Consider the following 23,709-nt stretch of genomic DNA (forward strand, 5'->3'; position numbering starts at 1 on the left):
AAAAAGTCAAACTCAAAAAACAGAAAGAATGGTGGTTGCCAGGGGTTGGGTAGTACAGGACACAGAGAGAGGTTAATCAAAGGGTGCAAAGTTTCAGTTACACAGGATGAGTAAGTTCTGGAGATCTAATATACAACACGGTGATTACAGTTAATAATGTTGTATTGTATACTTGAATATTGTATACTTGAATACTTGTATACATACTTAACATTGTATATTAAGAGGGTAAATCTTAAGTGTTTTTACTAGACAGATAGATAAGGGAGGGGGAGGTAACTGTCAGTTGATAGATGTGTCAATTACTGGACTGTGGTAACCACCTTACAAAATGTGTATGTGTGTATACATATAAAGCTAGAGGAGGGCAGAGAACAAATCTACATAGCAGGACTGGTCACAACGGGTGAAAAGCTGAAAGAACAGACAAATGGATAAACAAAATGTAGTATAATCATAATACGGATTATTCTTCAGCCATAAAAAGAAATGAAATTCTAATACATGCTATAACATGAACCAATGTGGTAAACATTATGCTATGTACCAAATAAACCAGACCAAACACAAAAGACAAATATTGTATGGTTCCACTTACATGAGGTTACTGGAATAGGCAAATTCAGAGACTGAAAGTAAAACAGAAGTTACCAGAAGGAATGGAAAGGAAGGAGTAGGAGTTATTAATTGGTGCATATTTTTTTTAGGATGATGAAAAAGTTCTGGAAATGGTGGTGATGGTTACACAACATGTAAATGTATTTAATGAACTGTACACTTAAAAAAGGGTTAAAATGGGGACATGTGGGTGGTTCAGTCAGTTTAGTGTCCGACTCAACTTCAGCTCAGGTCATGATCTCACGATTCAGGAAATCAAGCACTGCTTTGGGCTCTGCGCTGACCTGTAGAGCCTGCTTGCAATTCTCTCTTTCCCTCTCTCTCTGCCCCTCCCCCAACTCGTGCTCACTTTCTCCCTCTCTCTCAAAGTAAACATTTTTTTAATGGTTAAAATGTAAATTTTATTTTTTTCACAATAAAAAAAAAAGTAATGAAGTACTGACACATGCTACAACATTTCTCCCAAAAGAAATGTTCAAGGTTTTACAGAGGGGGTTTGCCAATCACAATAGATGAAAGGTATTCTGTGCAAAGAGCATATGCAAACAAGAATAGTAAGGTCTATTCAAAAATTAGAGGACAAGGGACAGATTCAAGATATACTCAGTAGAGAAATATCAACACTGGATGACTGATTAAATGAGGGTCAATGAAGAATACAAAGACATTAGATGACTCAGGTTTTCTGCTTAGGCAGTTAAGTGTATTTAGAGAATACCATTCAATGAGATGAAGGGATGTTAAAGGGGAAAGTAATGAAATTGTTTTTGGAAATGAAGTTTGAAGTAACAAATATTCAGTTGATATCAGGAAGCACAAATTAAGAAAAGAGAATAAGCTTGAAAACAGTACTGGGTGTTACCAGTAACAAAAGTGATCTAACATAGTTACCAGCCTAACAACAGTGGCCAAAATCCTTTAAAAAGAAGTGAAGAGGGACAAAAATGAAAGTGAAGAATCCAGGAGAATACCAAATATTACATGATGGACTGGAACCTAGATCTCTTGACTCCCAGGCAAATGTACTAACACCAGGTTGCCTTTCTAATGGAAAAGCAATGGAAAATTTTAAATTCCCACTTCATAGACTTCACTTTCCCTTCAAATAATACTGCATAAAGTTACTACACTGATTAAAAACACCGAGGTAACTTACATGTACCTCAAAATCAATTTTTTCTACCTGAAGAAATTGCTAACTTAATTGTTTGACACTTCAGGTCTAGAAATACAACTCTATTCTAGGAAATGTATTTTTTAAAAAACAATAGTTTGCATGTTACATAAGGGCAAGGATTCCTGTTTTGTTCACTGCTGAAACACAAATTGCAAGATACACAGGAGACATTCAATATAGGTTTCTTGAATGAACAAATAAATGTCCCATTCTCTAGGGGGACAAGTGGAAAAAAGAAAAGGATTTAAAATTATTTATATTTAATCGTAAGTTGGGCTTGTTATTAGATGATATTAGTACGATGTATTACTTCACCTATTTTGTGATTTTGATTTTTATGTTGCCCTCAATTTTAAAAGAACAGGCAAGATGTGGAAAACAGTATGGTAGTTCCCTCAAAAAAATTAAAAATAGAATCACTATATGATCTAGCGATTCTATTTCTGGGTATACACTCAAAAGAATTCAAAGCAGGGTCCAGGAGAGACATTTATACACTCATATTCATAACAGCATTATTTATAACAGCTAACACATGGAAGCAACCCAAGTGTCTTATCAATGGATGAATCAATAATATAGTCTATACATACAAAATACTACTTAGCCTCAAAAAGGAAGGAAATTCTGACACACACTACAACCTGGATGAACTGTGGCATTTTGCTAAGTGAAATAAGCCAATCACAAAGAACAAATGCTACATGATTCTACTTGTATGAGAGAACTTATTAAAGTAGTCAAAATCACAGAGAAAGTAGAATGATGGTATCCAGGGTTTGGGGGGTGGGGGGGGGGGACAGGGAATTACTGCTTAATTTATAGTTTCCATTTTGTAAGATGAAAAGAATTCTATAGATAAATGGCTGCACAAAACGCACATGACTGCACATTTTTAAAATGTGTAGTAAAAAAGACAGTAAATTTTATATACATTTTACAATTTTTTAATTGGGGAGAAAAAAAAACAATCCCAAAAAGTAATATACTGTATGATTCCATTTTTATGACATCCTTGAAATAACAAAAATATAGAAATGGAGAACAGACTAGTGGTTGTCAGGACTTAAGGAAGGCATAGGAGTGAGAAGTGGATACGGTCATAAAAGGTCACCATGAAAGATCCTTGGGGTTAACAGAATTGTTCTGTATCTTGGGGCGCCTAGGGGGCTCAGTCAAGCGTCTGACTGTTGATTTTGGCTCAGGTCATGATCTCACAGTCGAAAGACCAAGCCCCATGTGGGGCTTTGCGTTCAGCGTGGAGCCTGCTTAAGATTCTTTCTCTGCCCCCTCCCTGCTCTCTAAACTAAATTTCAAAATTAAAAAAAAAAAAATTGTCCTGTATCTTAAAAATGTCAGTATCATAAAAAGAAAAAACAATGTCAGTATCATGATTACAATATTACACTAGATATAGTTTTGTAAGATTTTAGCAGTGGGAGAAACTAGGCAAAGTGTATGGGGATCTCTGTATCATTTCTTACTACTGCACATGCACCTACAATTATCTCCAACAGAAAAGTTTAATTCAAAAAAAAGAGAGAAAGCAGGCAAGTCCAGCTCCACAGTTTTATACATAATACTCCACACCAGAAATTTCAATGCAAGGAGTGGAAAATCATGCACATAGTTTCCAATAAAAATACATACCACAATGCTAATAGCACCTGGGTAGTAATTTCTAAAAAAAAATCTCATCAATACATTTCACCAAATAATGGCGACCATAATGATAATAAAAACAAGAGTAACAGGTTCCTCAAAAGTTCCTCAAAAAGGTAAACAGAATTACTGGGATTCAGCAATTCCACTCCTGGACATATACTAAAAATTGAAAACAAGAATTCAAATAGATACTTGTATACCAATACTCCCAATAGACAAAACATGGAAACTCTACTAGCATCCACGGACAAATGAATGGATAAACAAAATGTAATATAAACACGTAATGAAATGGGGTGCCTGGGTGGCTCAGTAGGTTAAGCATCCGACTTCCGCTCAGGTCATGATCTCCAGGTTCCTGAATTCAAGCCCCATGTCGGGATCTGTGCTGACAGCTTGGAGCAAGGAGCCTGCTTCGGATTCTGTGTCTCCCTCTCTCTCTGCCCCTCCCCCATGCATACTCTCTTCCTCTCTTTCTCTCCTTCTCAAAAATAAAACATTAAATTTTTTTTAAAAACATACAATGAACTATTAAGCTATTAATAAATAACAAAAGAGGATTAAGTTTGGATTCATGGTACAATTGACAGAACACAGATTATCAGGGCTAGTGAGAGGGGGTAATGGCAAGTTATTGCTAATGGTTAGTTTTTGTTTTAGGTGATTCAAAAGTTTTGGAATAGATACTGGTAAAGGTTACACAACATTGTAAATATATTAAACACTAATGAAATATAAACTTAAAAATGCTCAAAATAGTAAACTTCGTATGTATATTTTATCACAGAAAGAAAAATGGTAATAGCAACTATAGCTTATTTAGTGCTTACTATACACAAGGCACTGTGTCTTTTAAGTAATAAAGAATTAATTCAGTTAAAACTCTGTGAGATATGAGATGGGTACTATCAATCCCCACTTTATAGATGAGGATATAAAGCAAAACAGTCTGAGTAACTAACACACAACTAGTAACTGGTGAGCTAAAATTTCAATCTAGTGCTCATTCCTGGTGCTCTTATTAATCAATGCTACTTCTATAGTTTTATTAATAAATGATTAATATTAGCAAAGAAAAAGCTCAATTCACTGATCCCTACTTGGGGAATAAATGAAAAGAAATTTAAAAATTGTAAGTCAAATTACCATTAAAAATTGGATGAATAAAGAAAATAGAAATATATTTCAAAAAAACATGCTCAGCTTAAAGCCCATAAAGTCCACAGCCTGTAAAATATAGAAAAAGGTACCAAATTAAAGTTTTAAGAACTGTGAAATAAGATGTCAAGGCTGCAATCCAGAAAAATATACTACAGTACTGCATTGCCTCTTTGTCTAATAAACTTTTTATTGATGTAAAAAATACATTCAAGAAAGCACACAGAGTTCACAAAGATCACAAAGCATAAATGTCACGTAACCAGCAAGGAACAACATTCTGGTATCCAGAGGACACCTCTCCCCCATCACTGTACCGTTCTGTAAGTATTAATTTTAAGAGATCAACCACTTTCCCTGCAGTTAGTGTGACAGAAATCTTCCATCCGAATTCTGTAAAAACTTAAGCCAGTCAAGTAACACACATCAGTACTTCATTGATAGTGGTTAAAAAGGAAAAAGCTAGGGTTCAAAAGAAAATCTAGCACCTTTAATATCCTTACTGATACTACTGATGGAATAAACTATTCCATCCTAAAAAATAATCCCATTCCATTAGTTGAATAACTAAATCTGAACAATTTGTATCCACTATATTTTACTTCACAATGAAGTCTGAAAGAGGAGGTAATAAGGGACACAACATACCAATACTTCCATGTAGAACATTTTGCACCATTCAGGTTTCCAATGAAGGAAAAGCATGAATTTGATATCAGGAATCTCATTAACCATGCACCAACTTCAAAGGCATACCTCAGTGTGGAATGATAGACCACAGAATAGTTTCAGTATACAACTTTCCAGTCACTTTGAAATTGGCTACTTTCACCTTAGAGGAAGCCAACAAAAACCTTGGGACATATTTGGCAGCCTGTCCTCTACCACTGAATAATCTAATTATAGAACTAGAAAGTGATGCTCCTAGATTTCAACTATTACACCCTACTCACTGTGTCCCAACTAATACAAAGAGACACTGCACTACCGGCCCTCAGAATCTGAAGACTTAATATCCTAATTTTTAACAACTTCAAAGGTCCATGGCAGATGGCAAATTAATGTGTAAAAGAGTCAACAATCTCCATGTCATGCATAGTTGTGAGAACTGAATAAGCTAACAGAGGCAAAGCACCAAGAATTAACCTAAATCATGCCCTGTGAGGTTGGCAATAGAATGAGATCACTAGTGAGAAAGCCCAGCTAAATACCACACACCAAGTAGCGATAGTCATATTTGAAGATTGTGAAGTTTCTGGTCACAACAAACACTAATGACAAACCAGTATTAAAAAGACACCTTAGGGGTACCTGGGTGACTCAGTCAGTTAAGCACCCGACTTGGGCTCAGGTCATGATTTCATGGTTTGGGAGTTTGAGTCCCGCGATGGGCTCTGTGCTGACAGCTCAGAGCCTGGAGCCTGCTTGATTCTCTCTCTCTCTCTCTCTCTCTCTCTCTCAAGAATAAACATTAAAAATTTTTTTTTAATTTAAAAAACTACCTTAATGCCATTTCATTAAATTTGTGCATTTCTCTCTGCCATTTTCTTATTTGGAAGATGAGGTACCCATAGTATACAAAAGAATTAGCTAAGTATAAATGTAGTGTTTAAACTAAATGGCGGAAGCCCTAGCTTATAATCACATAATGAAATGCAAAAGTATGGAAATAATGATAACTAACCAATACCTACTCTTCTCTCACTAAGCAATATAAAGAATCAAACCCAATACATGATTTCAAAATATGTGATGGGTTCAATTCTTTATACCAAGTGGAAATCATTCAATAGATTCTCAAAGGTCTCCAAAGATGAGGCTCTCCCACAAGCATTTCTTCAAATATTTAATAGTCCTTAAGGTCTAGAAATCCATAGTATTCAGGATGAATATCAAAAGACATCATCATTTTAGTTTTCCACAATGATAATATCCATTAGTTTGCTGCAAATCATTATTGTTAATTCAACTTTGACCAATCCAGGCTAAATAATTCTTATTCATTAAGCTTTTCCATAAAGGACTCATTTTTTAATTTCTGATCATTTCCTGGAGACTTTACTAGACTCGACCCACTTTTTTCATATCCTATCTAGCATAAGAAGCTCAAAACTAGATACAATATTATTAAAATGTTTACATAATACTCTTCACAATTATTACCATGTGATATGTGATGCAACATATACCTATAAAACATTATTTAGGCACCAAAGTAATAATAAGAGCTGTCATAATACACTCAGCAAGTCCTACTAATTCAGTCTTCAAAACATAGTCCAAATCTACCCATTTCTATTACTTTCTGGTTTCAGCCAGAAAATAAAATCTCTCTCACCTGTCCTAATACACTAGCCTATAAAGGTCTCCTTGGTTCCATCTTTGTTACCCAACTATCCCCATTCCTTATGCTTTAGAATCCAGAATCCACTACTCACACAGCAGTCACAGTGATCTTTATCAAAAGGCACCCCCTTGTTTTGAGCCCTCCAATAACTTTCCTTTATAACTAGAAAAACTTTATCCTGGCTTACAAAACCTTAAGTGATTTTAGCCCTACCTTTGACCTCTTCTTGTACCACTGTCCCCCTTGCACACTACATTGCATCCACTGACCTGTCTATTCCTCTAACACTCCAAAAGCTCAAAGGGCTTTATGTCACCAGGTTTCCCAAACCCTGGAATGCTCATCCCTCTGATCATCCCCATTGCAGGCTCCTTCTACACATGCTGATCTCAATTTAAAAGTCACCTACTCAAAGAATCCTTCTGTCTACACCATCTAAATTGGCACCTCCTAACTCAACTTACTCCTTACCACATGACCTTTTAATCTCTTTCTTGTCTGTGAGATTTTTGTTTACTACTGCTCTTTTCCCATTAGAATGAAAGCCCCTGAGAGAACAGACATTGTCTTCTTTATTCCTATATTCCTAGCACCTAAAACAGCAACTGGCACACACTAACTGTATTCAAAATAAGTATTTGCCAAATAAATGTATAGGGAATTACTACTCAAACTTTGTAAGAAGTTCAGGGGCAGAAATTAATTTCCCTGACCTCCCCAGGCTCCTAACACTAACTCCTTTATTCTTATTAATGTTTTTATTATAGCACCTGTCACAATTTACTGCATTTATCCATTTACATGTTTGCCTTCCCCTCCTGGAAACTTCTTAGGGTCAGAAAACCTTTAGAATCCATTTTTGTTTCATAACACGGATGCAAAGTAGGAACTCAAAACCTTTGTTGGATGTGTAGGAGGAGGAAAAAGAGGAGAAGAACAGGAGGAGAAAGAGGAGGAGTACTTACTACATGCAAAGAACATTTCCCATGAATTATCTCTTTAATCTTTACAACAATCCTGGGGGATAGGTACAATTATTTCCTCCATTTTGGAAATGACAAAACCCCCAGGAAACTTCCAAATAACTTGCCTGAGTTAACTATATTTACAAGTGGCAAACTAACCTACCTAATCAACCTACTCTGCCTAACACCCAAGTCAATGCTCTTATTCACAACCCTCTGTTTCCATGAAACATAAGCTCTACTAAATGCATACTACTTAAATGCCAAAATCAGGAGTTTGAACACTGATAATACGTTGTACTTTACAACAACGTTGAACATATTAAGAAACAGTCAAAAAATAGGGAAGAACATAGAGCCTTGCTACATACCAGAACCAATGAAACGACTGATTAAAATTGGAATTCTTCCCCAGACACTCAAAACATTTCTGAGTAGAAAAATGTCAATAAAACAAAACTGGTAATGGTGGGGGGGAGGGGGGGGAGGGACTGATAAAATGGGAAAAGTTCCTAACATATGCTACTGATACAGCCCTTAAGAAAATGGTACAGCTGACAACTGAGAAGAAAAAATACCTCAATTTTTAAGACAAGCATTCTCAAGCCTTCATGTTCATAAAATCTTAACTGCTATAAACACAAAGAAACATTTCAAATCAAACAGTTTATTTTTTAAAATTTACTTTGAATAGGGGAGTCTGGGTGGCTCAGTTGGTTAAGCATCTGACTTCAGCCCAAGTCATGATCTCACAGCTCGTGGGTTCGAGCCCTGCAACAGGCTCTATCTATGCTGACAGCTCAGGGAGCCTGTTTTAGATTCTGTGTCTCCCCCTCACTCTTTTCCCCTCCCCCACTCACACTGTCTCTCTCAAAAATAAAAACATTAAAAAAAATTTTTTTTTAATTATTTTGAATATATAAAGACAGGCAACACTTTGAATCATTTACACTACTTTTTTTTTTTTTTTTTTTTTTGCCCTAGCATGAAGTAGGCCAACTTTTAAGTAAAATCACATGGAACCTGTTCTAACTGCCATATCCCACTTGACCAACTTTCTTGAGGGGAGAAAAAAAAAAAACAAATCCCATGATCATGTGAATGACAGTTGGGGGAAAAGTCAGTGGAGCAGACCACACAACTGGTCTATTGTTATGCCTAATGCAAATCTTCCTATAAAGATTTCTAAAGTGATAAAAAGATGCCAACTGTTATTTGCTGTGCTGCTACTTTATAGGCCTTTCCACCCGTTATCAAGTCCACTTTGGCATAAAAAATCCTTCAGCAATGTTTGCAAAAATTCACAGAACTGTACCTCTAAAAAAAGGGTGAATCTTATAGAGTGTAAACTATACTCAATAAATTTGACTTTTTAAAAAGCTAAACCATAAACATGACCAAAAAAGTTTCTACTCCTCAGTAAAAAAAAATCTGAATTTTGTCAAATTCCCAAAACATAAAGTCAAGTTCTAAGCCTTTAAGAAACAGAATCGGAGGGAAGACACTGGACTTATGCTATATGTATTATATACTGTACCATTACAATAAAGTAAGCTAGAGGAAAAAGGTTATTAAGAAAATCATAAGAGAAAATACACTTACAGTACTGCACTATAAAAAATTCACGTATTAAGTAGACCTGCACAGTTCAAACCCATGTAGTTCAAAGGTCAACTATATTCTGAAGTTTCAAGTATCAAGATGTCAATGGAACACCTGCTTATCTGGTTTCCAAAGTCTGTGGATATTAACCAGCAATGCAAAAGACAGAAATCTGTTTCCTCAAAGTGTATCCTTAAACTGCACACCAGTTCTATTACAAAAGTGGTTGAGAAAAATGACATGGGTGAGATCTACAAATATGCTCTGTATCTATCTACTCCTCTAGGTTGTACTTCTGAATCAAGTAATCGCTCAATCATTTCCTCTTGCCCAGAAGTCACAAACTTGAACATGTGAAACAGCCTGAGTAAAGACAAAGGCTGTTACTGTGTTGAACCATAACTGCTTAAAAGATTAACAATTCAAATTCTAAAACACACTGTTAAATGGTGCTGTAATAACTGATTATGCATATAAAAAATTAAATTAAATCTGTAGTAACTGATTATGCATATAAAAAATTAAATTAGATCCCTGCCTCATATTATATAAAAATACCTTTTTTTTTCAGGCAAAATATTCAAAACATTTTTTCAAAAACTTTTAGAAAGAAGTATGGAAAACTCTTAATGACCTTGGGGTATGGAATAGATTTCTTAAGACACAAAGGACACAAATAAGGAAAATGGTAATAGATTTAATAATCATTTATATTCAACAAAACCATATAAAAAGTTAACAAATAAACCACATAGCTTGGAAGAAAATATTTGCAATTCATTTAGCAGACACAACTAAAATATTTAATAAGCTCCTATAATCAATTTAAAAAGACAAAGGAACAGGCAGGACAGGTAGCAGATAGTCAATTCAAGAAATGGAAACTTGAATAGTCACTCAACAATTGAAACATGTTCAATCTCATAATTAATCAAGAAAAATAAAGATGATATGATACTTTTCTGTAAAAATATCATCTGATTTGTAAACACATAAAAAAATCTGGCAATGCCATGGATCCTAATGATTTGGAAACAGCAAATTCTCATATTCTTGTGCTAAAATAAAGTGGCACAATTTGGGAGGATAATTAGGCAATCTATGACATAGTTAAAAGTTCCCATAATCTCTATAACCTCCAACCCAATAACTTCATTTCTGGGTAATTTTCACTTCATTTCAAACTTAGTAACCACAGGGGCACCTGGGTGGCTCAGTCAGTTAAGTATCCGACTTTCAGCTCAGGTCATGATTTCCCGGGTCTGTGAGTTTGAGGCCTGCATCAGGCTCTGTGCTGATAGCTCAGAGCCTGAAGCCTACTTTGGATTCTGTGTTTCCCTCTCTCTCTCTGTCCCTCCCAGCTCAGGCTCTGTCTCTCTCTCTCTCTCTCAAAAATAAATAAACATTAAAAAAAAAATTGTAATAAACTTAAAAAAAACACTTAGTAACCACATAGATACACATACACAAAAAGAAACAAAATTTTCACAAAGCATTTTATCCATACTGCCTGTAATACAACCTAATACTTTTCTATCCTATTTTAATTCCTGATTAAAACTGATTTCAGAACCCATTAATGGCTTCCAACATGCAGTTTAGAAACCTGCCAAAGAGCTGAAATATGTGCACAAGGATTCCTAATCTAGCATTGTTTTTAAAAGAGGAAAAATTGGAAACAACCTAAATACCTATCAACATGATAAATTAAAAATGGATGTATTCATATAATAATGTAATTGTACCCCAGAAAAAAGTGATGACTATAATTAGGCTGAACCACAGGAAACTGTCATTCTTGTAGGTCAAAAATGGTAATGTATCAACAGTTTCATATGAATCTAAAAGACATGTTTCATGGGTTGCTTGGGTGGCTCAGTTGGTTAAGCCTCCAACTTCAGCTTAGGTCATGATCTCATAGTTCATGAGTTCCAGCCCTACATGAGGCTCTCCACATTGGGCTCTACGCTGTCAGCACAAAAGCCCAATTTGGATCCTCAGTCTCCCTATCTCTCTGCCCCTCCCACACTGTCATGCAGGCTCGCTCTCTAAGATAAATTTAAAAAAATTAAAAATAGGGGCACCTGGGTGGCTCAGTCGGTTAAGCATCCGACTTTGGCTCAGGTCATGATCTCGCGGTTTGTGAGTTCGAGCCCCGCATCGGGCTCTGTGCTGACAGCTCAGAGCCTGGAGCCTGCTTCGGATTCTGTGTCTCCTCCTCTCTTTGCCCCTCCCCTGGTCATGCTCTGTCTCTGTCTCTCAATAATAAATAAACGTTAAAAAAAAATTTTTTTAAGTAAATAAATAAATAAATACAGGCATTTCATGAAAAACAAGTTACAGAATATGCAGAACATTGTTTACATCAAGTTTGAAAATATGCAAAACAATATTATGATTTGTTTATAAACATATTTCTATGCAGCTATTACATAAAAATAGGCATTAGGAATGATCAACACCAAATTCATGATATCATTACTTCTGTAAAGAAACTGAAATGTAATCCAAGAAGGTGCTTCAACTGTATGTGCAATTTTTTTCTTAAAAAAATGGAAATGAGAAAAATGTTAAGATATAATACAGCTGTAGAGTAGATACACGAATGTTAATTATATTGGTCTCTGTATTCTGAATGTTTGAAGTATTTTGAAGAAAAAAAAAAAATCTGTTAGCCAAATAAAAAACACATGTGCAGCCCAAATTCAAACCAAACCCCATAAAAAATTTCTTCCATTGGCTTGAAATGCTAATGCTTGGTCCTAGCCCTTTAACTAGGGCCTCTAGCAAAAACAAACAACAAACAAAAAATTAAAGAAACAGCTTTTTATGTAATTCCCAATTTAAACAGTTCTTTAAAATCTGTCAAGAAAAGATTTACCCCTGGAAAATTGGTCTTATTCCTCCTTTCAGTTTAGTGCTATGTATTTTACCATATTTCCATTTTTACCTTTGCTGCCAAGAAAACCCAAATCCAAATTTTATTCTTAGTCATTGAATTATGCTTCCTCCTTTTCCTCCTTATAATTACATTTCTGGATGAAATTGGATATAAATAAATCCCAAGAAAATAAAAGTAACCCTCTTGTTCCAACATGCTAAACAGTTTTTACTACCACCACTTTCTTCCCTGACCCAAGGAATGTACAGATACAATTATGTATACACGCTCACTAAAGTAAGATTTCAGGGCACATAGGATTAAAGTGAATATGCTGCCAGTGAAAAATAATCAGCAATATACTAACAAAAAAATGCATACAAAAGGCCTAGCTGGCCAAAATTTAATAAGGTAATTAAGTTTGTCTCTTCAAGACCATATGCTTTATATGCTTTGTTTTCTAGTACATAATGTGGAAAATACAGAAGTCCAAAAAGAATATGCAATACTGTAAGTCAGCTATTAAAAAAATCTTATTTTTCTGTGCTCTTACATCAAAAAACTTCAATTGTCCTTTCCCACAGTTATTTTCCCCATGTCTGAAGACATTCTGGCCGTTTCCAGAATTTAGCTTCACTTTTCCTTCTGTCTGGACACTTAAAATGTCTGATTAAGCCAGGCTATATAATCACTTAACCAACATACATCCCTTCTAACGCATGGTATACTACGAAACAGAAAAATCAAAACCATGGGTCACGTGAAACAAATCCTCTATTTAATCCATTTAACTTCCAAAACTGAATACTAAATGTACTTATTAAATAGATTAGGTTAATTATTCCTAACAAACAGGTCCTAGGATATCAATCAGCCTTATTTCATTTTAGAATTAAAAGAGGAGATAAAGCTGCAATTTTTCAAGTTTGTATTTCACAAAGACTTTGAAAAGGTTATTTTTAACAGAATTGAAGCACTTCACTTAGCAAAAGAATACAATCCAATTTAGGTTTTAAAAAGACCATTTACTCCCTACTTGCTATACACCAGGACTGCTGTTTGATATAAAGAAAGCTATCCTCTCTTTACCCTCAAGAAATATATAATCTACTGGCCGTCACTCAGATTTTTTTAAGAGGGGTGGCAAAATCACACTGCTTTCAAGGGCTAAGTAGGAAATCTTAATAGATGAACAGATCTAAGAAAGTACTAGGAAGAATAACTACAGAATGTAAGCACCACCTAAAATAATTCTAAATCAACTTCAATGCAAATCTCAGTAGAGATTTTCAAACTGCAACCAAATAAACCCAGCAAAGAACTGGCAAAGTTGGTGACGTTTATGGCACCAATTGGTCACTGCTACCCAGAACATCTAGACAACTTTCCTCAAGAGTTGAAAGATCTGCTCTCCTACAATTACACTATCTTGAACACAGATCTTCCAATAACATTTTGCAAATCTTTGATCTCTGGGAGAAGAATCTGATCAACCCATCAAGTTTGCTCTTTTTTCTTTTTGAGGGAGAGAAAGAGAGCACTTAAGAGAGAGAGCACACAAGAGTGAGCACATAAGAGTGAGCAGGGAAGAGGCAGAGGGTGGAGAGAGAGAATCTTAAATCTATATGCCTAGCACAGAGCCAATGTGGGGCTCAATGTCATGACCATAAGATAATGACCTGAGCTGAAATCAGGAGTTGGACGCTTAACTGCCACCCAGGCACCCCACTACTGTTCTTCTTTTAACTTCTACATTGCCATATAAGCTTCTAAGACTTTATACACTCATTTGTAACAGAACAGAATAGAACTGTGAAATACTGGGGCACCTGGGTGACTCAGTTAGTTAAGCATCCAACTCTTGATCTCAGGGTTGTGAGTTCGTGCCCCTCATTGGACTCTGCACTGGCCATGAAGCCTCCTTAAAAACGATAAAAGAGGGGTTTTGGGTGGCTCAGTCGGTTACGTATCAGGACTTGGCTCAGGTCATGATCTCACAGTTCATGGGTTCCAGCCCTACATCCAGCTGTGTGCTGACAGCACAAAGCCTGGAGCCTGCTTCGGATTCTGTGTCTCTCTCTGCCCCTCTCCCACTCATGCTTTGTCTCTCTGCCTCTCAAAAATAAGTAAGTGTTAAAAAAAAAAAAAAATTACAAAAAAAAAAAAGAAAAAAAGTGTAAAATACAAGAATACTAGATGGCTCAGTCGGCTAAGAGTCCAACTTTGGCTCAGGTCATGATCTCATGGTTTGTGGGTTCGAGCCCTGCGTCAGACTCTGTCTGAGAGCCTGACAGCTGAGAGCCTGAAGCCTCCTTCAGATTCTGTGTCTCCCTCTCTCTCTGCCCCTCTCCTGATCATGCTTTCTCTCTCAAAAATAAACAAACATTAAAAAAATTTTTTTTTAATTTTTTTTTTTAACATTTATTTATTTTTGAGACAGAGAGAGACAGAGCATGAACGGGGGAGGGGCAGAGAGAGAGGGAGACACAGAATCGGAAGCAGGCTCCAGGCTCTGAGCCATCAGCCCAGAGCCCGACGCGGGGCTCAAACTCACGGACCGCGAGATCGTGACCTGGCTGAAGTCGGACGCTCAACCAACTGAGCCACCCAGGCGCCCCTAAAAAATTTTTTTTAAAAAGAGCCCGATTTCAGCTCAGGTCATGATGTCACAGCTCGTGAGTTCCAGCCCTGCATGGGACTCTCTGCTGTCAGTGCAGAGCCCACTTCAGATCCTCTGTCTCCCTCTCTCTCTCTGCCCCTCCCCAACGCTCTCTGTCTCTCAAAAATAAACAAACATTAAAACAAGAAGAAGAAAGTGAATATACTATTGCAGAATTCCATATGCACATTTTAAGAGACAGCAATGCAACTGTAGCCAAGATAGCTTTGAAAGTGATGACTGAACTCCAGAAGAAACATCTGAAATGATGCCAAGACTGCCAGTGTTATCACAATTCATGCTTCTCTAAGGTCACCAAAGTATTAGTTGCTACCTTGACCTTCCTCCTAGGAAAAAAAGAACAAGAGAAACAGGACAGTGACTAAGAATCTTAGTGCAGTATGCCATAAGGAAAACAGGCTCCAAATACAAGGAAAGGTTGAAAAGGTTATGGAAGTGCTTAGAAACAAAAGAAGAGGAAAAAAACAGAGGTGTTTAACTTCTCAGCTATCCATTTGAGTCATGATTCCCCAAGGTTTTGCAGAAATACTATTGCCGCTGAAGAGCTCTAAAGAGATACTCTACAAACTTATCTCCAGATTGGTGGGAATTCATGAGCTTTTTCTAATTTCTATCCCTTTGTGCAAAGGTTTCTATAGCAGCACCAAAGAGAAGGAGCAAGATCCTTCTGTTTGTGCACAAACATCTCATAAGCTGGTAGTCCCAGAGATCAGTCATTGCTCATAATTGAGGCCACCCATTTTGTTGTGGACAAGAACTCTGAGGAAATCATGACAGTAGGAATCAATGAAGGAGATTCTAAGAAAAAGATAACCACTTAATGACTCAATTTCCCCAAATCCTGGCCTAGTATAAAACACTCAAAGTAAAGAATCTGATGATGTCTGCTGCAACTTTGACTCAGTTCTTCTGAACAATGAATTTCTCAGATGCAGAAGAAATTCCAGGTTAAGACTAGATAAAATCAAGAGTACAAGGATATGGAGAATTAGATGCTAAAGCTTATATTCTAGGAACAGAAGTGTTGGAAATTGAGAAAGAGGAAGAGAACAAAAAAGATGCATGGGGAAGTAGCTGTCTCAGTGAGGCAGAGAATGCTAATGGTAAATAGGGTGATGTGTTATCACGCTTCCAAGGAAGAACAGCAACAAAATCTCCAAGAAGCTGAACAGCTTCAAGGAGGAGCCAGAATGTCCAATCAAAAAATAAGCATTCCTTCAGAGAAAAGCAACTGGCACTATAACATAAACTTTTGAAAAAGAAAAAAACAGAATGAAGTAACTTTCAAGCAACTTTTCCACTCCAAGAAGACTGTTAAATATGTGTCATTAATCTGAAAATTAGTGAAACAATGATGTTCATTTGCATTAAAAAGTCCAGAAGCACTGTATTTTGAAAACCACAAAGCACACTATAGAACAATGACAGGTTGAATCCCTTTTTAAAAAACTCTGCAACACAAAGAGGAGCCCTATTATAATCAGATTTTAATTAATGACAATGTAACAATATTGGTTCATCAATTGTAACAAATATGCCACATTAATACATGTTATTAATAAGGGAAAACAGAGAGTAGGTGATATTGGAACTTTCTATACTATCCATAGAAATTTCTGTAAACCTGAAACTTCTCTAAAAAATGAAGTCTATTAATTTTTTTAAGACCTGCACATGTGGACAGATTTGGGAATAAACATTTGTATAAGCAGACAAAGAGGTGGCAATCTCTGTATCAAACTATTAACAGTGGGTTTCTACGGAGAGTGAAACTGAAATAAAGTGTGTAACAAATTTCTACATCACGTACCCCTGGACTGTCTAAACTTTCTACACTGAGAGGAAAGGCTCTGTAGCATATTGGGAGCCTGGGTCCTAAAACCAGACTGCATGGATTTAAATCCCAACTCCACTATTAACTAGCTGACAAACTCGGGCAGTTAATTTCTCTGTACCTCAGTTTCCTCATCTTCAAATATGGATACTAGTACATGTCTCTACAGAGTTGCTGCAGGTAAGTAAGTTGATACACGTAAAGTATTGGAAAAGTACCAGTACACCAGAAGTGCTCCCACCACCACCATCAAGCATCTTTCATTCTTGATTTTATTTTTATCTTAACTGGTAAACAAATTAGGAAAACCTGGTTCATCCAGCCCCTTTCCAGTGAGCTCTTTGATGCAGAAGTACAAATGTATTCAATAGCGATGTAACAATAATCTGAGTTTGGGGGCACCTGGCAGGCTACATTGGTAGAGCATATGACTCTTTATCTCAGGGTCATGAGTTGAGCTCCAGGTTGGGCATGGAGCCTACTTAAAATAAACAAATACACAAATAAATATAAATAAATAGACAATGAGGGGTTTTTTTAAACCAGATTACAAACCAACACTTAACAATATGAGCCCATTTAACTAACAGATTCTATAAGAATAATCACAAAAACAAACCCTTCTGAGTGGTGTGATTCTAGACAATTTTTACTTTCTTCCTTATACTTTTCTGATTCATTTTAACTTTCTATACGGGGCGCCTGGGTGGCTCAGTCGGTTGAGGGTTAGACTTCAGCTCAGGTCATGATCTCGCGGTCCCTGAGTTCCAGCCTTGTGTCGGGCTCTGTGCTGACAGCTCAGAGCCTAGAGCCTAGAGCCTGGAGCCTGGAGCCTGCCTCGGATTCTGTGTCTCCCACGCTCTCTGCCCCTCCCCCACTCACACTCTGTCTCTCTCTCTCTCAAAAAATGAATAAATGTTGAAAAAAATTAAAAAAAATTTTCTACATTACATATGCATGATTTTTAATAAAATAAACTAGGAGTCAGCAAGCTTTTTCTATTAAGGACCAGACAATACATATTTTAGGCTCTGCAGACCATACGAGTCTCTGTCCCACTACTCACTCAGTTCTACCCTTACACTGCAAAAGCAACCACAAACAACATCAAAATGAATACATACAGCTATATCCCAATAAAAACTTAATTTACAAAAACAGCTAGCAAAAGTTGCCCCACAAGCAATAAAGTCTGTTCCCGGAGATAAAAAATAAAATTATTTTCATTTTGGAAAACCTGATGTGATTTATACCAAAGAAAGTACATCAGCTAAATTGATACCATTGTGGGAAGAAAAAAAAAAAAAAAATCCATCCATTTACTTATTCATAGTCTAGGAATAGAAAAAGACAAACTCTTAGGCTCTGGAAATCCTTTTCTCATCCCTAACATTCAGGTAAGAAGAGAAAATTTGCTACTAAATAGCCTATAAAGTGTAGATATAAACATATACTGGTGGGTATGTAGTTACAAATAGAAGCTAAAAGAAACGTCTTTCATATTTAAATCAATCTGAAATGTTTTCAAAGTTTGCAATAATTCACCACCAAGCAGCTGCCAACACATGTGCGGAAGTCCCAACTACTGATGAAATTATTTTAGTTACAGATCATCACAGTCAGCACTCTGACATATTTATGAGAAAGCATGAAAATATCTATGAACAACAGCAGTAGAAATGAAATTTCTATAAAATAAATACTATGGATGAAAATTTTCATTTCTATGAAATGAAAAAGTAGAAAAATCTATCAAATTGTAACAAAAAAAGTCAGAGGGTGGTAAAAGGAGACATAGAGGTGGCCTTTGGATAAGAGAACACTTCAAACTTCAGAAATAAGTTTAAGATCTCCCCTCCAAAATTAAAGCTTTGCATTGAAGGAAATTATTTTTAACATTTCACTGAAAAGTTCTGTGATCAAATTATTTTAAATGTTACAACAGATTTCTTCAAATTTTAAAGTTTCTTGGGGATGGGGGCACTGTTTTTGGAAGAGATTTAATGGGGCTAACATAAGGCTGAGAAATCCAGCATCTAAAAATAAAAATATTAAAAGGCCAGTGTACTAAAAAAAATGCCAACAACCTGCACTGAAGTCATCATACCCAGTAAAATTCCAATCTGACATTTGAATCCTTCTACCAAAAGTCACAGTTGGGCCGTCTCATAAAATCAAATTCCAGAGACAAACGTATTTGTATTTAATGTCAAAAACCAAAAAGAGGAAAAAAAAAAAAAAAAGTTACCTATCAGTTTCCAATCCAAACTCTCTCATGGACCCCTAGAAGAACTGATTTAAACCCTGTCAGCATCAGTTTTAAAAGAAGCAAGCAATGACAGACGAAAGGCCAAACCAGTTTTGGGAAAACAGGGCCCAAGGTACTAACTATTCCAAGTAGGTTGCCTGAAGCGCCACCAAAGAAAAGGTAAAGAAAATCTTCCTACCCCAGGGACTAGAAAAGTAGCACTAAGCAGATCCATTCGAAGCCTGCCACCAAAGAAATTCCTAGAGCTAATAAAAGAGACAAAAATGAAGAAAGGGAGGGCAGATTCTCTCGGTGGGCAGTAAGGCAGGGCAACTGCACGCGAAGGGGAGAAGAGCTGAGACAGTGCTCCGGACGCTCTATCAGGAGGGGCGAGGCAGGTGGTGGGCGCCAGGCGCCACAGACAGCGGTTGAAAGGAGGGCGACTCCAGGCCCCTCTCGGTCTGTCCCCCCGGTCACAGCACAACACGCCGTGCAGGGCGACAGGTCAGGTAAGGAGGCCGAGTTGAAGGCTGGGACGGAGCGCGCGCTCCCCGGCCCACGCCGGGGACAGTCTCCCCCTCAGAGCCCTCACCTCCTTCTCGACCCCGGGCTCTCCCTCTTCTCCCCCGAAACGGCGCTCACACTCCAGAGACCCTCACCCAGAGCTTGTCGCCGCCTCGCCGCGCGTCTCGGACTCCTCTGGAACCAGAGCTGAGGGGAGGGGGAGGAGGGGGGAGCGGAGGAGGGAGGGGACCGAACCCGGGGTAGCCGCGCCGCTGCCGCCGCCGCGATACCGCGTCTGGGATCGTGCTCGCGCGGCCGCGACCGCCGCCGCCGCGTCTTCCCGCCCCCACGACTGCACGTCGCCGTGACGCGCATCGCACGAGGCGGTTGGAACCAATAAAGTCACAGCTAGTGCGCAGGCGCGCTGGCCAAAACCGGAAACTGCTCTTCTGACCGCTCTAGAACGTGGTGGCATCTTGGGAGTTGTGGTTCGGCCAGGAACTCAACGAAAACAGTACTGAGAAAGTGCTCCACGGGCGCTCACACAAATCTCCTTCGTTTTCTTTCTCGCATTGAAAGCGGAAGCATTTAGATCAGAAGAGGCAGGGGCCCGCCCGGCTAGGGGACGCTTTTTCCGGTCTCTATGGATACGAGCTACACACCTTGGGCGGAAGCCAAAATTTTGGGATTTTTTTAGGGTGGCTCGTGTTTCTGCCAACGGCCAGTATATTGCTAGGCGTCGTCTGTCAGAGCTTCCGAAATAAATCCAAAAGTATTAGTCAAGTCTTGTGCAAGACAATAGCGTTTACCTTTTATTGCCTTGTTAAGGTATTATGATTTATGCCTTCTAAAAAACAAATGTGAACCCACTCACTCTTAAAATACATGTAATTCGGACTAATTTGTAAAATGTTTTTAACGTAATAGCAGATCACTATAGCAGAAATGTAATAGCAGAAACTAATCTGGCATTAAATACTGTGTCTATTTCCCAGAATGAGTTTCTATTGAGCTCTAACTTCTAAGAAACCAAGAATGGTTTGGTTACATACTTATTCTATAAGAAAAGAAAGTAAAAGCTCCCCACCCCCCCCAGCCAAAAGTTCGCTTTTTCACTAACCGGAAGAATTAAAAAAAAAAAAAAAAAGGTTTTCGCTTTTCCGAAATGGTAATTGTTTCTTTGTTTTTCGCCTTGGCTTTGGAAAGGCTTCAGTGAGAACACTGTACTTTCGGATAGCCAGGTGAAATCGGTTGGCATAGAAAAATGTGTTTCTCACGTTCAGTTATAAGATGAATTTATCACACTCTGAAGAGGTAATTGCCTTAACTGTCAAAACTCTTGTTATTGATATAGAGGAAATCCATAAGCTTTCAAGAACACTTATGCCCATACCTTGCTTGTCCTTTGAACCACAGCAGGAGAAAACAAAGAATTCTGGAAAAACCTGCACAGATCTCATAATCAAAAGGCCTAGAGTCTAATGTATGAGGAACCTGCCCCTAAAAAAAATAGGGAACTCTTCAAGCCTGGAAATGTAAATTCTAAGAAGTGATTAAAGTCACTAAAATCACGAGGAGCATGAATAAAATGCTCTTAATACTGATAAGTTAGGCCACCCAGTTAAGGTTGCAAGAGATAAAATTAATGCAAATAAGATTATAGAAATTAAAAGAATAAATTCCCTTCAAGGAGTAGTTTACACTGAAAATGTAAATTTTTTAAATTTACATATTTTTTAAATTTACATAATTTGTAAAAGATATAACAATAATGACTTCTGTTTTTCCAGGTAAAGACATAAAGCTTTTGAGATTGATATCAAGGAAGACATTGATACACTTCCACAGCACATTAGAAATGAAACACAGACACCTTTGGATGGTAAATTTGACCCGGTATACCAAATCACATAGGGAAAAGACGAGAACAAGAGCCTGAGAGTTAATAAAAGATCTGCTAAAGGGAACAGAGCTATATAAAAAAGACAATTAGAAAAGATCCAAGATCTCAAATTTTTTCTCAAAGCATCCTTCTCTTTTAATGATTTGCTTTGACAAAATGCTCAACTCAAAGAAACTTCCTCTGTAACAGTCCATTGTGTGCTAAAACATGTGAGAAAGAGTGTTATTTTCCCACCAAGATTTTACCTCCCATTCTCTGTCACCTTGATCCCGTTCCCAGATCACTACTGCCAATTCTTGATGTTCACAATGATAAACCACTTCATTTCCTCAGAATGCTCACACCTTCTCAGCTATTGAGGGTGTTGCCAACATACTTCACCTGAGGGACATTCCCCTGAGGCCCATGTCCATACTGGCTTCACCCATATCCCTTACCTAAATGTCACCATTAAATGTTCCAAAGCAGATTTCTCAGGACTCTCTCCCAGGCTGTACTTCAGTTGCTAATTTTTATATATTAACTTATGACTCGCTGTCCAAAAACCAAGGAGAATTCAGGACAATTCTGTGTCTTCAGTGTCAGCTGTGGATCTTTAGAATCTCTGCTGTCTCCATTCTTAAAGTGTCACACTTCCCCACCACAGGAGAGTGGAGTTCTTCATCTTCCACAGCACCAAGAAGAGTCCCTTCCACCCCTACTCTCCATACCAGTCACCAATGACACAATAGTGCCTGTGGCACAGCTAGTCTGATGTAGTCATCTCAACAATTATCAGATATTGTTGACAAAGAGAATGCATCACTGGGTGAGTAACATTCATAATCTAGTTGTAGCCATCCCAGAATGAGGCTTGAGTGACATTACAATATGTTGCCAAAATGTTGATATTGGACTCGTTGGAGGAGCAGGCTTAGGTTCCATTGTGATATGTGAGTCAATAGCCAATGGGAATTGAAGTTGTATCTAAAATGACAAGCAAATGAAGGTACAGCTTTCAAATTCTAAAGGGTAAGAAAAAAGTACTCTACACTCCATTGTGAACTTAAACTTGAGTTCACAACTGGTTTTTGTTACTTCTATAAAGAAAAGAAGAATTATTTCATTCATTATTTTCCTAATCAGAACAATTGCTATTTTCAAGAAGAAAAAAGGCCAAATTATCTGCTAGAGAAAACCAAAAGTAGTAGTCTTCTTTGAGAGAACTGTTTGTATGACTTTCCCCAAAAGATTACAAAGGAAATCAGCTTCATTATTACAAAATATCTAAAACCAGCTAAACTCTTCTTTTGTCCCTCAAGATCTATAAGCTTTTGAAATATGAACATTAGAACTGAAGGAAAAAAATCTGGACAATATAGAAGTTGGACCATAAAAAAAAAGATAAACCAGAAGTAAATGCAAGACATGTCAAATCAGTCCCTGTGTCTGTGTCATATACATGTTGTAGGAGAGGAGAGATTGTCCTCTTATGTTCCATGGCTGGCATATGAATTAAACTGACATAGAATAGATTAGAAGGAGAAAAGTATGCAAATGTATTTAATATTTTTACATGTACACAGGAATCTTCAGAAAGAAAATGAAGACCTGAAGATGACTTTAGACACAAAAGCTTATATACTTTTTACACAAAAAATGAAGAACTCTAGGGATGTAGCAAGATCAAGGGGCTTGCGCTAAGGACAATAAACTGTGGGAAAATGACTAGGAACTGTAGTGGAGAAGCTAAGGGTTACTTTAGCAGGTTGTATACGTCCACTTGGGCATTGAATCCCGATCTCTGATATGAATGTTCTTAAGTGATGGATGTCAACTAAACTTTTCGTGGTGATCATTTTGCAATGTATACATATATCCAATCATTATGTTGTGCACCTGAAACTTATACAATGTTAAAATGTCAATTATATCTTGATAAAACTGGGAGAAAAAAAAGAATGTTCTCTTCCTGGTACAGAAAGACTACCTTTCTCATAGGAAATTTATGGCCTGCTTTTAGGTAAAAAGGGACAGGGTAGAGTGCTTCGTGCATTTGCTGTTTCTCAAGTACTCTCAGCTCAAAATAATCAACATGCCAAAGTTTCATATTTTGGAGTGGCGTGTTCTGAACCCCTCCAATGCAAA

The 23,709-nt window shown here is 37.3% G+C and overlaps 1 protein-coding gene and 1 pseudogene across 3 annotated transcripts in view; one reads left to right on the forward strand and one right to left on the reverse strand.

Moving 5' to 3' along the window:
* Positions 1 to 22,427, reverse strand: part of ADIPOR2 (adiponectin receptor 2) — an 85,300-nt gene extending 62,873 nt beyond the window's left edge. Inside the window, exon 1 of one of the 3 annotated variants that reach the window (XM_042991497.1) lies at positions 22,020 to 22,427. The gene's annotated coding sequence lies outside the window, so the exon portion shown is untranslated. Of the gene's footprint in view, positions 1 to 19,767; positions 19,964 to 22,019 lie in introns of those variants that run through there. The other 2 variants (XM_007092813.3, XM_007092814.3) reach the window with 2 other exon arrangements.
* LOC102951435 lies at positions 15,165 to 16,446 on the forward strand (annotated as a pseudogene).
* Positions 22,428 to 23,709: the final 1,282 nt, after the last annotated feature.

Source organism: Panthera tigris, chromosome B4 (assembly GCF_018350195.1).
Source record: "Panthera tigris isolate Pti1 chromosome B4, P.tigris_Pti1_mat1.1, whole genome shotgun sequence".
NCBI classification, from domain to species: Eukaryota; Metazoa; Chordata; class Mammalia; order Carnivora; family Felidae; genus Panthera; species Panthera tigris.